This window comes from Molossus molossus, unplaced genomic scaffold (genome assembly GCF_014108415.1).
Source record: "Molossus molossus isolate mMolMol1 unplaced genomic scaffold, mMolMol1.p scaffold_m16_p_14, whole genome shotgun sequence".
Lineage (NCBI taxonomy): Eukaryota > Metazoa > Chordata > Mammalia > Chiroptera > Molossidae > Molossus > Molossus molossus.
Window position 1 is genome coordinate 87,075,153 of NW_023425349.1, and position 17,072 is coordinate 87,092,224.

Here is a 17,072-nt window from a genome sequence, read left to right on the forward strand (position 1 = left end):
GGCCGGCACTACCAGTGCCCACTGGGGGCTGCCTTCTCCCATGTGGATTTCCCATGTGACCTGACCTGAGGAGAGGACGAGTTAAAATGGCCAGGGGCCCTTTGTTGCTGTCAGGGCCTTGCCATGACCTAGACCTCTGGGACCAGCTCTGCTGTGATGGTAAAGGAGTTCTGTGAAATCCACATGCCAGGTGGCTCTCATCATGGGCAGAGGGCAGGGCACCAGCCTCTCAGCTTTACCAAATCAGCTGGGAGGCATTATAGAGGGTCTTGCACAACACTGTCCAAAAGAACATAATGTGAACCTCATGTGTGACTTTAAATTTTCTAGTAGTCTCATTGAAAAGAATGAAAATAGGTGAACATTTTAATATGTTTAATCCAGTATATCTAAATATTGTTTCAAGATGTAACTGATGTAAACAATTTATTAATGAGACATTTGATATTCTTTTTTAATACTAAAACTTCAAATCCCATGTGTATTTTACATGTAAACCATCTTAATAGGAACCAGCCACATTTCAAGTACTCAAAACTATTATGGGGCTAGTAGCTGCCCTATTGAACAGATCTCGTGTCTTGGCTTCCAGGAAGCACGCTGCCATCTGGTGGTTACATCATCAAACAGCACCCCAGCATGCGCACCCACCCTCCGTGGGGCAGATCCAGGCACCAAAAGCCCTGAAGTTACATGCTCCTTGCTCTGGGGTTCCTTTCGCCTAGTGGGAGGGAAAGGGCAGGCACAAAGCACCAAAATTTTCAAAGTTAAGAGGATGTGAAGTCCCAGAAGAGAAGGCTCTTACAATGCCCTGGGACTTGGAAACACTTGGGATGACATGCAGCCAGAGCTCTAGGAACAAGGAAGCATTTCACAGATGTGGAGATAGAGATAGATGGGAATGACCTACTTGGGACCAAGTAACCTGACAAATAAGCAGCTGCCTCAAAGTGAAGAAACCCCTGGCCAGGTCACCAGCATCTCTCAACTATGGAAATCACTTTAAAAAATACTTTTGTTTTTACTAATACTCAAAATTCAGTGACTCAAAATCCAAAAAGTACGAAAGCAAAAAGTCTCCCTCCCATCCCTACCCCCTAAATACCTTGCTCTCTACTTTAATAAAGGAAGCGTCACAAGCAATGCCATAACCTTGAGCACAATTATTCTACATGAAGAAGTACATCTGTGGGACAAATTTCTTGAAATGTAATTATTGGGCCTAAGGATATATGCATCTGTGAGTTTGATAGATAGTCAATAGCTTTTAGCCCTGGCTAGTTTGGCTCAGTGGTTGGAACGTTGGCCCACGGACCAAAGAGTCTTTGGTTTGATTCTGGTCAGGGCACGTACCTCAGTTGCATTTCAGTTCCTGGCCCTGGGCAGGGTCATGCAGGAGGCAAGTAATTGATGTGTCTCTCTCACATGGATGTTTCTCTCTCTCTCCCACTGTCTGAAAATAAATGGAAAAACACCCTCAGGTGAAGCTTAAAAAAATAGCTTTTAAAAAAATTTATTGATATATGGTGTACATACTAATCATTGTTATATATATATCCATAAAAGCTACAATCCAGGAAGAAAAAGACAACTTGTGGAATTTGGGCTGTTTCCAGATCTTAGCTATTGTAAATAGTGCTGCTGTGAACATGGGGGTACATATATTCTTTCTGATTGGTGTTTCAGGCTTCTTAGGGTAAGCTAATGGTTTACAGCAGCTGACTCCTTCATGTTCACCTAAACTTTGTGGAGCTGAGGTCACACTGTTCTTGGGGTGGCTCCCACTGTGGCTCAGCAACACTGTGACACAAGGCTTTAGCCATTTCTGACTGGCAGTCTGCATCTTGTACTGATGGCTCCCTTGCCAAAACCAGCTACCCCCTTTTCCTGTCACAGGAAAAGTACTTCCTAGGAAACTCTACACTCAACTCAGTCTTGGCATTTGCTTCCGGGAGGATCCAACAGACACCCAGTCTAGAAGAAAAATAGGAAAATTTATAAACAGGCAAGTCACAGAAGGATAAACATAAAAAGATGCTCAGTAGCACCAGTGATGAAATATAATTAGGGAAATGAAAATTTAGGATGCAATAAGGCAGAAATTTTTGTCTATCACATTGGGAAAATTTAAAAGAAGTTGAATAGGCCCTGGCCAGGTAGCTCAGTTGGTTAGAGCATTGTTCTGATATGCCAAGGTTGTGGGTTCGATTCCTAGTCAGGGCACATACAAGAATCAACTGATGAATACATGAATAAGTGGAACAATAAATTGATATTTCTCTCTTTCTCCCTTCCTCTCTTTAAAAATCAATAAATAAAAGAAGTTGAATAATATCTGTGTTGGTTACTGTAGAGGAAAGACTATCCTATGACATGACTGCTGCTGGGTCTGCCAGCTAGATTTGAGAAAGAACAGAATTTAATTCACAGTAATCCTATTAGAGACTGCTTGTCTGGCCCCTCCCCCATGCCCTACAGCATGCTGGTTGGTGCTGGTTCCTGGAACAGACTTCTGCTACCCCCCTGGAAAGCATGATAGGCGGTTCCCCTTCCCTGGGGCAGGTTTTGCTCCCATACACCTGCCCTTTCATGTGTAACTCCTTAGTGCCTGCCCCTTGGAGGATATCTAGGGTGTCTTACCTTCGTCTCAGCATGCCTTGTGTCTAAGTTCCTTTAATAAACTCTTAATGTAATGAGAGTTGTCAGCCTCTTCTTTGATCTCTCAGCCCTTAGAAATTTTCCCCTATTGCTAGCATGTATTGGGAATGTAAACTGTAATGTATGTGGTAATGCAAATTGGTATAGTCATTTTGGAAATCAGGTTTGAAAAATATTTTTCACATATATAATATCATGGCTCAGGAAATTTCACTTCTTAAAATGTACTTTTAAAGAATATTTGCTGCCTGGCCAGTGTGGCTTAGTGGATTGAGCATTGTCACATCCACCGAGAGGTTGCAGGTTCGATTCCCAGTCAGGGCACGTGCCCAGGTTGTGGCCCGATCTCCAGTGTGGGGTGTGCAGAAGGCAGCCAATCGATGTTTCTTTCTCGTGGATGTTTCTAACTCTCTCCCCACTTCTCCCTTCCTCTCTATCTAAAAAATTAAAAGAATATGTGTTTAAAAAAAAAGAACTCTTGCTAATGTATAAAATGAGACATGTTCAAGAACATTTATTGTAACATGGTTTGTATGTTAAACAATTCTTTAAAGATACAAATGAAACCAACAACAGTATATACTCCTGAGATAGTTTTGTAGAATCAGTTAAAATTAGAGATCCCTTCATTCTTTGGCCAAGAATATATTGACTTTTTAAAAAGTTTTCTATTGTGGGAAAATATGTATAACATTAATATTTATCATTTTAACCTTTTGTAAGTGTACAATTTAATGAAATTAAATACATTCACAATGTTTTCAAGGCCCATTTATATTGTAGCATATTATCAAAATTTCATTCTTTATGGTTGAACCATATTCCATTAGATGTATATAGCACATTTTGCTTATCCATTCCATTGCTGACAGACACAAGTTTTTTCCATCCTTTGGCTATTGTGAATAATTCTTTTTTAAAAATTTTATTTTTATTGTTGAGAGCATTACAGATGTCCCACATTTAAAAAAAATTTTTATTATATTTTTAATTTTATTTTTGTTACAGATGTTTGTCCTTTTTTACTCCATTGACACCCTCCTCCCCATCACCCCCGCCCCGTCCCCAGCTCTGTTGTCCATGTCCATTGGTTATGCATACATGCATATAAGTTCTGTGGTTTATCTATTCCCTCCCCCCACCATCCCCTCTTCTGAGATTTGTCAGTCTGTACCCTACTTCCATGTTTCTGGGTCTACCCTATTCCTCAGACTGTTATGTTCATTATATTCCGTATATAAGTGAGATCATGTGGTATTTGTCTTTTTCTGCTTGGCTTATTTCACTTAGGATAATACTTCCCAGGTCTCTTCATGTCATCTCAAAGTTAAGAGATCTTTCTTTCTTACAGCTGCATAGTACTCCATTGTGTACATGTACCACTGCTTTTTTATCCATTCGTCTACTGATGGACACTTGGGCTGTTTCCAGATCTTAGCTATTGTAAATACTGCTACTATGAACATGGGGGTACATATATTCTTTCTGATTGGTGTTTCAGGCTTTTTAGGGTATATTCCTAGAAGTGGGATCACTGGGTCAAATGGAAGTTCAAATTTTAATTTTTTGAGGTAACACCATATTGTTTTCCATAGTGGCTGCACAAGTCTGCATTCCCACCAGCAGTGTACTAGAGTCCCCTTTTCTCCACAACCTCGCCAACACCTGTTGTTTGATGATTTGTTGATGGTGGCCATTCTGACAGTTGTGAGGTGATACCTGATTATTGTTTTAATTTGCATCTCTCTGATGATTAGTGATGTTGAGCGTTCTTCATATGTCTCTTGGCCATTTGTATGTCCTGTTTGGAGAGGTGTCTATTCAGCTCCTCTGCCCATTTTTTAATTGGGTTCTTTGTCTTCATTTTGTTGAGTTGTATGAGTACTCTATAAATTTTGGAAATTAACCCCTTATCTGATGTATCATTGGCAATGATGTTCTCCCATAGTGTGGGTTGCCTTTCCATTTTGTTGGTTGTTTCTTTTGCTGTGCAGAAGCTTCTGAGTTTGATGTAGTCCCATGTGTTTATTTTCTCCTTTGTTTCTGTTGCCTTAGGTGATGTATCAGTGAAAATTCTGCTGTGTATGATGAAATTTTGTTGCCTACATTTTCTTCTAGAATTTTTATGGATTCATGGGTCACATTTAAGTCTTTTATCCATTTTGAGTTTATTTTTGTGTATGGTGTAAGTTGATGATCTTGTTTCATTTTTTTTTGCATGTAGCTATCCAGTTTTCCCAACACCATTTATTAAAGAGGCTGTCTTCACTTCACTGTATGCTCTTGCCACCTTTGTCAAATATTAATTGAGCATATTGCCTTGGGTCCATTTCTGGGTTCTCTGTTCTGTTCCACTGGTCTATATGCCTGTTCTTATGCCACTACCAGGCTGTGTTGATTACAGTCACTTTATATAACCTGATATCCATTACTGTGATCCCACCTATTTTGTCCTCCTTTTTCAAGATTGCTGTGGCTATTCAGGGTCTTTTTTGGTTCCATATGAACTTTTGAAGTATCTGTTCTGTGAAATATGTCATTGGTATTTTGATGGGGATTGCATTGAATCTATAGATTGCTTTTGGTAATATGGACATTTTAATGATGTTAATTCTTCTAATTCATGAACAAGGTATGTGCTTCCACTTATTTTTATATCTTCCACTATTTCTCTTTTCAATGGCCTGTAGTTTTCTGAGAACAAGTCTGTTAATTCTTTGGTTTTTATTTTTAGGTATCTTAGTTTTTATGCTGCAGTGGTAAATGGGATTTTTATTTTTATAGTTTCTGTTTCTGTGAGTTCATTATTGGTGTATAAGAATGACATTGATTTCTTTATGTTAATTTTGTATCCTGCTACTTTGCCAAAGTCATTCATTAGCTCTAGCAGGTTTCTGATGGAGTCTTTAAAGTTTTATTTGTACAATATCATATCATCTGTGAATGATGACAGTTTTACTTCCTACCTTCCAATTTGGATCCCTTTTATTTTTTCTTCTTATCTAATTGCTGTGGCTAAGACTTCCAGTATTATGTTAAATAAGAGTGGCAAAAGTTCCTATTCTTAAGAGAAATGATTTTAGTTTTTGCCCGAGTATGACATTGGCTGTAGGTTTTTCTGGTCGGTGGGCCGATGCTGTAAACGCTGAGCCAAACTGGCCAGGGCAGTTGTAGGTTTTTCATATATGGCCTTTAGTATGTAGAGATATGATCCCTCTATTCCCATATTGCTGAGTGATTTTATCAGAAATGGGCACTGGATTTTTTCAAATGCTTTTTCAGCATATATTGATATGATCATATGGTTATCTTTCATTTTGGTTATGTGATATATCACATTTATTGATTTGCAAATATTGTTTTGGGATTGTGGTTCTTGAAATTTGTCCATTTTACCTAGATTGTCCAATTTGTTGGCGTATAATTGTTCATAGTATTTTTTAATGAACCCTTGTATTTTTGTGGTGTAAATGGCTACTTCTCTTTTGTTTCTGATTTTATTTGGGTCCTCTCTTTTTGTTTCTTGGTGAGTCTGGCTAAGGGTCCATCAATCTTGTTTATCTTTTCAAAGAACCAGCTCCTTGTTTCATTGATCTTTTGAATTGTGTGTTTTTTTGTTTTTTTTTTTAAGTTTCTATGTCATTTATTTCTGCTCTGACCTTTGCTGTTTCTTTCCTTCTACTTGCTCTGAGTTTTTCTTTTTGTTTACTTTCTTGTTTTTTAAGTTGTAGGGTTAGAAATTAGAAATGTTTCTTGTTTCTTGAGGTAGGCCTATAGTGCAATGAACTTCCCTCTCAGGACTGGTTTTGCTGCGTCCCATAGAATTTGTGTTGTTGTGTGTTAATTTTCACTGGTTTCCAGGAAGTTTTTAATTTCTTCCTTGATCTCCTTGATAACCCATTTATTGTTGAATAACATGCTATTATGCCTCCATGTTTTTGAATGTTTTTGTTGTAACTGATTTCTAGTTTAATGCTATTGCAGTCTGAGAAGATGTTTGATATGATTTCCATCTCTTGAACTTGTAAATACTTAGTTTGTATCCTAACGTGGTTTATCTTTGTGAATGTCCCATGTATACTTGAGAAGAATGTGAATTCTGCAGTTTGGTGTGTAATTCTCTGTAGATATTTTAAAATCCATTTGACCTAGTGCATCATTTAGAGTCTGTTTCCTTGTTAATTTTTTGTCTAGAGGATCTTTCCAGTGATGTCAGTGAGGTTTTGAAGTCCCCTGCTATGATTGTATTGCTGTTGATTTCTCCTCTGAAGTCCTCCAGTTTTTAAATATATTTTGGTGCTCCTATATTGAGTGCATATATGTTTACCAAGGTTATATCCTCCTGTTAGATAGATCCTTTCAATAGTATTTAGTGGTCTTTTTTGTCTCTAGTTATGGCCTTCATTTTGAAGTCTATTTTATCAGATATGAATATTGCTACCTTAGCCTTTGTTTACTTTCCGTTTCCTTGGGAAAATTTTTCCATCCCTTCACTTTCAACCTATGTGAGTCCTTTGTTGTGAGGTGGGTCCCTTGGAAAGAACATATATATGACTCATGCTTTCTTATCCATTCAGCTACTCTGTGCCTTTTGATCAGAGCATTTAATTCATTTACATTTAGGGTTATTGATATGTACTTATTTATTATCATTTTTGTTCATTATGGTTACATTTCTCTTCCTATTTCTTCTGCTTATTACAGCAGTCCTTTTAAGATTTCTTGGAGTCCTGGTTTGGTGCTAATATATTCCCTTAGCCTTTTTTGGTCTGGAAATGTCTTTATTTCACGTTCTATTTTGAATGATAGCCTTGCTGGATAAAATTGTCTTGGATTCAGATCCTTGTTTTTCATGACCTTAAGTACTTCATGCCATTCCCTTCTGGCCTCTAGTATTTTTGTTGAAAAGTCAGCTATAGCCTTATGGGGGTTCCTTTGTAGGTAACCTGTTGCTTATCTCTTCCTTTCTTTAGCATTCTCTCTTTGTCTTTAATTTTTGGCATTTTAATTATGATGTGTCTTGGTTTGGTCTCTTTAGGTTCTTCTTGCTTGAGGCTCTCTGTGCTTGTTGAACTTGTATGCCTTTATCCTTCACCAAGCTAGGAAAGTTTTTTGTCACTATTTCTTCAAATACATTCTGTAACCCTTGCTCATTTTTTTTCTTCCTCTGGCACACCTATGATGCAGATGTTGTTATGTTTCATATTGTCTCACAGTTCTCTTAGGCCGTCTTCCTGGTTTTTCTTAATTGTTTTTTCTTTTTGGTTTTCTGAGGGGGTGATTTTTTTCTACCCTGTCTTCTGATTCACTGATATGGTCTTCAGTTTACTCTACTCTGCTGGTTAATCCTTCCAATGTGTTCTTTAGTTCTGCTATGGCATTCTTCATTTCCAATTGGTTCATTTTCTATGTTTCTATATCTTTACTCATGCTGTTGAGCTTCCTCATGATTATAACTCTGAACTCTCCCTCTGATATCTTGCTTAATTCTATGTCATGTATTTCTTCTCCTGCAGAATTATCTTGTTCTCTCATTTGGATTTGTTTCCTTGTTTCACCATTTTGGTTGTCTGAGTGGGTTTTGGGGCCTGCCAGATTTTTTTCGTGGGTGTTGGTGTTCTGCTGGTTGTGGCTCCTTCCACTGGGTTTGGATGAGCATGAGAAGACCCAAGTTAAACACCTTTGTCAAGTCTTATTTTCCTGGGTAGATTTGCAAGCCCAGGAAAGGTTCAGATATCCTCTAGATTTTTCCTGGTGACTAGTAGTCTCAGTTACTCAGTGCTTTGGAATGTAGTTCTGGTGTTTTGCATAAGAGGATTTCCAGAAGTTGGGATAGATGCTCGTTGTTAATGAGCCTCAATTTGCATTTCTTTGCCTCACCTGGGAAAGGCTGAATCTCCAGGGGGGGGGGGAAGGCTGCTTTTCCCCACAGCTCTGGGAAGGAGCACACTGGCCACCGTCCTTTGTGGCCACAACTCAGCAAAAATTCTGAGTGCCGTCCAAATCCCGGGTGTCCCCACAGAGTTCCAGCCCAGTCTGCCCTCACTCTGCCATAGCCCCCAGGTGAGTGGCTGTGGCTATTTTAACACTCTGTCCAGGCTCTCTGTGCTCTGGAGCGGGCTTGGCCTTTATTCCCCAAGGGCACTGCTCACAACCAAGACTGCTGCTGTCCGTGGGCTCCCAGCCCATCACCGTCTTGTGCCTCCGCAGATCCTACCAGTGTCCCTGGTTATATAGTCCTGTCCTACTGCATTTCTGTTGCTTTTTTCCGAGGATTTGTCTTTATTTTAGTTGTAATTCCCAATTGGTCCTGGGAGATAGTCTGTGTAGCTTCTATTCACTCTGCCTCCATTTTCACATCCTCTACGCCTATCTTGTGTGCAGCTGGGTCGCACAGGCCTTTCTGGTGCTTCAGCACCCTATAGGTCCCGCGGGTAACTGGATAGCACAGTCCCTTTGGGGACCTAGCTCTATGCCTATGTTATGGGCTGCTGGGTTGCACAGGCCTCTCTGGTGCTTCAGCACCCTGCAGGTCCTGTGGGTAACTGGATGGCACAGTCCCTGCTGGGTCACACAGGCCTCTCTGGTGCTTCAGCACCCCACAGGTCCCGTGGGTAATTGGATGGTGCAGTCCCTGCTGGGTCACACAGGCCTTTCTGGTGCTTCAGCACCTCACAGGTCCCATGGGTAACTAGATTGCAGCCACTGCTTAGTTGCACAGGCCTCTCTGGTGTTTCAGCACCCCACAGGTCCCGCAGGCAGGCAGCTGGATTGCACATCGTCTCCGGCTCCGGCTTCCCACTGCTCTTGTGGGCTACTGGACCACACAGGTCTCTGTGGAGTCCCAGGTCCCACTGCTGGTGGCTGGGGAGTGCTGCTGCCCTGTAGGGCTCAACTCCTGCTCAGCTTTTACTGTAGTTTTTGGGGATGGGTCTCAGCTGGTGGTCTGTGCTTCTGTTGCCTGGGGATAGATTTTGCTCCCCAGCCTCTGTTGCTGGGGGTACATCTCAACTCTGATTGGGCTGCTACAATGGGGGATGGTGCTGGGTTCCTGGCTGTCTGCGGCTTCTGCAACCAGCACCTTGGAAGCTCCACTACTGTGCACTGCTCTGTGTTGACACAGAGTGTACACTGGTGCAATGGTGCCAGGTGTGCTGGTGGGCTCAGGTTGCTGGGCCCTAGCCAGTCCCACTGCCTCCTCCCAGGGAAGATCTGGGATCTTCCAAAATGGTGGTACCTCCCCGCAGCACAAGGAGAAGCGCCCTGAAGGGCCGCTTACCATGGTAGCCAGCTGCTCCCGTCCACAACACAGGAAACATCTGCTCCATGGCTCTGTATTGCTCGGGTTTGGTTGTCCACCTTCCCATCCACTCTCACTCTCTCACACACTTGCTCACTCTCTCACACGCTCTCCCTCCCTCCGGTAATGCCTGCCATATCTTTCCAAATTATCTGCATGGAATATTTTTTAACCACCCCGTTACTTTCAACCTATTTGTCCCATTGGATCTAAAGTGAGTCTTATGTAGAAAATAAATACCTGGATCTATCTTCCTTCCTTCCTTCCTTCCTTCCTTCCTTCCTTCCTTCCTTCCTTCCTCCCTTCCTCCCTTCCTCCCTTCCTTCCCTTCCTTCCCTTCCTTCCCTTCCTTCCCTTCCTTCCCTTCCTTCCCTTCCCTCCCTTCCCTCCCTTCCCTTCCTTCCCTTCCTTCCCTTCCCTCCTTTCCTTCCCTTCCCTCCCTTCCCTCCCTTCCCTTCCTCCCTCCCTCCTTTCCTCCCTCCCTCCCTCCCTCCCTCCCTCCCTTCCTTCCTTCCTTCCTTCCTTCCTTCCTTCCTTCCTTCCTTCCTTCCTTCCTTCCTTCCTTCCTTCCCTTTTTTCTTTATTGAATTTAGAGAGGAAGGCAGAATGAGAGAGAGCTAGAAATATTGATGAGAGAGAATATCGATTGGCTACCTCCTGCATGCACCCCACTGGGGATTTGGCCCACAAACTGGGCACGTACCCTGATCAGGAATTAAACCTGCGACATCTTGGTGCATGGGTCAATGCTCAACCACTGAGCCACACTAGCCTGGCAAGATCTTGCTTTTTTTTAACTCCATTCTGTTTTGTCAATCTCTGTCTTTTAATTAAAGAGTTTAATCCATTTGAATTTAAAGTAATTATTGATAAAGAGAGATATAATTCTGCCATTTTGCTATTTTTTTTCTATATGCCTTACAGACTTTTTGTCTCTCATTTCCCCTATTACTGCCTTCTCTGTGTTTAGTTGATGTCTGTAGCAACTAAATATACTAAACTATTACCCTATAATTCCCTTTTGTGTATATTCCTTGGATACTTTTTGTGGCTACCATGGGTATTACATTTAACATGCTAAAATCATATAATTCTGATATGATTGATACCAACTTAACTTCCACAGTATACAAAAACTCTGTTTCTATACAGCTTTACCTTTTTTATGTTATTGTTGCCACAATTTATATTTTTATAAACTGTATGCCCAATAGTACAGGTTAATAATTACTTTTTATGCAATTGTCTCTTAAATCATTAGAAACTAAAAAGTGGAGTTTCAAACCAAAATTACAATTATACTAGTTTTTATAATGCCACTGTATTTACTTTTACCTGTATTTGCTCTATATCAGCGGTTCTCTACCTGTGGGTCATGACCCCTTTGGGGGTCGAACTACCCTTTCACGGGGTTGCCCAAGACCATCATAAAACACATATTTCTGATGGTCTTAGGAACTGAGACACCGCTCCTCTATCTGTCTCCAGGCGGGTCCGCCCACATGCAGCTACGCCCACATACAACATGAGGAACTGTATTAAAGGGTTGCAGCTTAGGAAGGTTGAGAACCACTGCTCTATGTCCTCATACAGCTTCAAATTAGTCTAGTGTCTTTTTATTTCAACCTGAAGGACTCCCTTTAGCATTTTTTGCTTGTCAAGACTAGAGGTAATAAACTCTCTCAGCCTTTCCCAAAGGCACCTATGGCCTTTACCAGGTTGACTGTACACTGGGGAAAAGGACTAATCAGACCCTCTTGGGACTACTGGTCCAATGGTTGTAAACTGACACTGATTATGGGAGACTGAAAATGTCACTGTGATCACCAGTCAGAATAGGGGCTTAAGGAGGTCACATGATAAATGAAGTTTTAGCTCAGGTCTGCCTCACAGAGAGGCCAGAGGATCTGCAAACCACCCTGTGGTTATTTACCCACCTCCAGAATGTGTAATTAATAAATGTACTCAGTAACTGGAGGAACTCCCACATCAGCTCTCTCACCTATGGAGTGAGGGCTACCATGGTGGAAAAGGCCAAGTGGAAGCCACTCAACTGCCACTACCTAGAAAAAGTAAAAGTAGTACTGCATTTCTGGAGGGATTGCAGAGGTTAGTGCCACCTTGGCGATCAGTAGTTTTTCAAACTTTCTTCTGTGATTTCAAAGCTTAAGCCACCAACAGAGAGTTTGCAGAAATATCCCTTTTCTCTCTTCAGGTGGATTTCAGCCAAGAGATGAGACCGCAATGTCTGCTTACCGGAACAAGCACACTTGTTTTGGCATTGTTGACTTGAGGCATTCTTTTCTTGTCTTTTTTTTTTTTTTTTTTTAATCCTTCACCCCAGGATATTTTTCCATTTATCTTCAGATAGAATGAGAAGGAGGGAGAGAAAGAGAGAAACATCGATTGGTTGCCTCCCACACGACCCTGAGTGGGGTTGTGGATGAACCACAACCAAGGTACATGTCCCTGACCATAATCGAACTCACAACTCATTGGTCCGAGGGCCAACACTAACCGATGAACCAAACCAGCCAAGGGGAGGCATTCTTTTCTTGAGGGTCTCTGCTGTGAAGATACATGAAAAGGCCTTCCACACCACAAGATATTTTAAAAATCATTGCTGTTTCATCTTGCTACATCTTTGATTTCCTTTTATATTTGTTTTGTGAAGCAGGTTAATTTCCCCCAAATAAGTAACTATTTACTCTCGCATTCAAAACTGATTTCAAATCATCTTTTTCACTTTTCCTCCTTTTTTTCCCTCCTTTCCTAGTTACTTTACAGACTTTCCCTTTAGTTCCATTTAGCTGATTTGCATCAAGTATCACATTGATAGTTATAATTTTATAGTAAAATGCTAGTAATAGAGCAAATTGAACTTTATTCTTTATCACCATATTCTTGATCAACATCACCAATATAGTCATCCAGTTATATATTAGAATTACTTTGTGGTGTTGAAAATATGCAAATGCCATTTAAATCAGATTATATTAAATTCACAGCTCATTTTATAGTAGACCATGAATTAAGGTTTCTTTAAATTTTTATTTACATAAGAATATGTGTAATTCTGCATATGTAGTTCATGCAAAAATGAAAGTCACTTTACAATTTCTGGAACATATTTAACATACTTGTCCCCCATTTTAATATAAAATTTATCTCAATCAAGCATTTAGGCCTAATTTTGTTCCACTATTGAGGCAAATCCTTGTGAGTCCAATTAGTCCTCACTTAATGTCATGGATAGGTTATTGGAAACTGCAACTTTAAGCAAAACGATATATAAAACAAATTTTAACATACACTAATTGATATAAGTAAATAAAGGTCAAGTCCTTATGGCATATTTCTGGTCACAAAAACATACCAAACTTTCAAATAAAACCCAAAACACTTCTAATATTAAACACTGATATAAGTGTGAGCTATACATATATTTAAGAAAGAATAATAAATCAAGGAAGATGATTATTTTCCAATCCCCTTATTCCAGCTCAGGACTGAGAGAAGCTGGAGCCTATGTTGGCAGCTCAGGGTAGAAGGCAGGACCAATTCTGGGCAGGGTGCCATTTCATGGCAGGGTGCACACACACTCTCTCTTCAGACTGGGCCAATTTTGACATGTCAGTTAACCTCATGTGCAGTTTTGGGATGTGGGAGGAAACTGAAGTACTTGGAGAAAACCCATGAAGACATGGGGAGAACATGCAAACTCCACACAGACAGTGCCTACAACTGAGTATCAATTTTTTTTGGGGGGGGGGTACGTGCCCCTAGCAGGAACCGAACCCAGGACTCTCTGGTCTGCAAGCCAACGCTCCAGCCACTGAGCCAAACTGGCCAGGGTGAGATCATTTTTTTTTCTCACCAACATTACAAGGAAACAATGCAGAATGAAACATTATTCAGAGATCTGCTGTACTTAACTCCATGCCACCTGAATTATGATTACCACTCTGTTTGGTGGGGACAGGCAGTAATTCTGGCTCTATGGTATTTTCTTCTAATCCTTTCTGGTGGCTCTTTCCTGGGGGTTGCACACGCATGTGTTGGTTGGTCCTCAAGTGATACTTGGGGTCAAGGACCCTCCTCTTGGGTTTCCCTTCTCTGAGCTGTGACCTGAAATTTCTCTCCATGGAGCAGTTCAATCTGGCTCCTTACCCATCTCTCTGGGTTCACTGCTGTTCACTGTCTTATGCCCAATGTCTTCAAACCTATTGTTTCATGTATTTTGTTCTTTTGAAGTTTTCAACAAGAAGTTAAATCTGGTTCCTGTTACTTCATCTTGAGAAAAAGCAAATAGGAAGTAATTTGAAAACACTTTTATCAAATTCCTAGAAAAAGTGTGTCTCTTTATAAAAAGTTAGATATGTTTGTAAGCTTTGCATTGTTCCATCTATTCAACGACTTTTGTATTGGTCAAATCATTTAAATTATTGTAGCTTTAAATGTCCTTCACGTTTAGTTTTTCCTCTAGTTTTTTTTAAAACTTCAGTCTTCTCATAAAATAGATTTCAAAATGAAGACCATAACTAGAGACAAAGATGGCACTACATAATATTGAAAGGATCTATCCAACAGGAAGATATAACCTTGATAAACATATATGCCCCCAATATAGGAGCACCAAAATATATTAAAAATCTTCTGGAGGACTTCCAAGGAGAAATCGACAACAATACAATCATAGCAGGGGATTTCAACACCCCGTTGACAGTACTGGATAGATCCTCTAGGCAAAAAATTAGCAAGGAAACAGAGACTCTAAATGAAGCACTAGACCAAATGGATTTAATAGATATCTACAGAGAATTACACCCCAAAACTACAGAATACACATTCTTCTCAAGTGCACATGGGACATTCTCAAAGATAGACCACATGATAGGACACAAACTAAATCTCTACAAGTCCAAGAAGATTGAAATCATATCAAGCATCTTCTCAGATCACAATGGCATGAAACTAGAAATCAATTGCAACAAGAACATGCAAAGACATTTCAACACATGGAGGCTAAATAGCATGTTGTTAAACAATGAATGGGTCACTGAGGAGATCATGGAAGAAATTAAAAACTTCCTGGAAACCAATGAAAATGAACACACAACAACACAAAATCTATGGGATGCAGCGAAAGCAGTTCTGAGAGGGAAGTTCATAGCACTACAGGCCTACCTCAAAAAACAAGAAAAATTTCTAATTGACTGTCTAACCTCACAACTTAAAGAATTAGAAAGCAAACAAAAAGAAAACCCCAGAGCAAGTAGAAGGAAGGAAATAGTAAAGATCAGAGCAGAAATAAATGACATAGAGACCAAAACTTCAGTCTTCTCTTTAAAAAAGAAAAATTCCAGTACCTTTGGCATTTTTAGGAGTTCATTATGTGCTATTATTTAAATGTAAAAACACAAGGATGAATCTGCAGTATGGAGGATAAATACACATCCAGGCAACTAACGCCTTTTCATTTTTATAAAAATAATGTAAACAAAAATTACAAGGACTCTGTAAGTTAAAAAAGAAAGATTTTAGTGCTCACCTAAACCCTTCTCATGTACCCCAAGTCAGTTTGATTTCAGTTGTCTGATTTTTCAGTTTGTTCCAGTGCCCAAGAGGCTAGGTGAACTCAGGATCAATAGCGCTGAGGGGGCCAGTACCAGAGACCGTAGCCCAAGGTACAAGTCCAGTGGTGCTGTAAGGGCGGCGCATCCGAGGCCCAGGGTTCTGAATAGGGTAGTCTGTCCCGGCAGCCCGAGAAGTGCGACCCGCTCCCCGGCATTGAGTAGCTGCGAGCTTCCGAAGCAGTGAAGCATGGTCCTGCCCGCCCCTTTGGCATTACGTAGAATTAGCGTCATCCCCCGCCCCGACACTAGTCCTAGCGCCCAACCTGTAAGTAGTGAGGGTATCCGAATTCCCCGCCCCGGGGCACTGTGGGTAGCGTAGTTCCCCGCCCCGGGGCACTGTGGGTATTGTAGTTCCGCCCTGGGGCACTGTGGGTAGTGACCCACACACCCAGCCCTGGCGAGTTTTGACCATCCTTCCACGCTTGTGGTGAGCGAGGCAGGGATAGCTGCCGGCTCCACGGGAAGACAGTCGGGAAACCTGGGAAGGGGAGCGGGGGAAATGTCGCTCTGGCACAGAGGTGTGATTTTTCTAGGAATGGTCGGGGGCTGGGGTCCCAGCGTCCTGTTCTGTCCAGGCGTTCTTGGATTTGGGGAACACCAGCACCCCTGGCTCAGGGCAGACGTGCCCACAGCTGTGTGTGTGCGGCTCGGGCTTTCCTCCTGGGTATTCACGGGGGTGCGGGTCTGGTGGTGCCCACCGTTGTGGTACTTGTCCCCGAGGACCCGGGTTTTGGGGGAAGCATTGACTTGGGTGTAGACCGGCTGGGCCAAGCAACTCAGGTCAGCGGCCTCAGGGCCCTGGGAAATTAGAGGGCCTGGCGGAGTCAGTATTCCGGGCTTGTGGACCGTCCCAGTGTCTTTCTGGCTCCCGGTGTGTTAGTACTCTAGAGTTAGTGGAATGGAGCCCGTGGGCAGGGAATTTATCCCAATCCCCATGGGGCTGCTGGCTGACCCCCTGAATTATTGGGGGTGAGATGGTGGGTAAGACATCTACACTTAAGTTCTTATTTTCAACTTTTCATATTGAAAACATTGCAAGTATACCTAGAAGTAGCCGTGAGGTGCCATAGATTCATGACTCAGATTCACCACTTAATCAAGGAGAATCTGTCGTACCCCCCGCAAATCTGAAGTGTGCATCTCTTTGGGCATTGTCTCTACCAGGGGCCTGTGCCAGGCCTGCAGTTGAGTTCCTGCCTTTGTACGGAGAGTTCAAATCCAGGTGCGCCCCTTTCTCACTGAAGCAGTCCTCCGTGTGGAAAGAGGCAAAACTTGTATCTAGCTAATGCTAAGTGTTCAGTAATATTACTTTGTGCTTTTACTGAACTCCATGGTCACTAGAAGATGAAGTCATGTGGGGTGTTAGCATGACCTCAGAGCAGGCTTGTTCTAAAACCCACATACTGACTCTAGGGACATAGAACCTTCCGGGTTCTGACACTTTAGTGAAGAGCACCCCAGCTGCAGGCTTGTAAGTT

The 17,072-nt window shown here is 41.6% G+C and overlaps 1 protein-coding gene and 1 pseudogene across 1 annotated transcript in view; one reads left to right on the top strand and one right to left on the bottom strand.

Moving 5' to 3' along the window:
• LOC118629364 overlaps positions 1-15,749 on the bottom strand; it is a 33,993-nt pseudogene extending 18,244 nt beyond the window's left edge.
• Positions 1-17,072, top strand: part of ZNF169 (zinc finger protein 169) — a 59,092-nt gene that overhangs the window by 9,363 nt on the left and 32,657 nt on the right. The window lies entirely within an intron of this gene.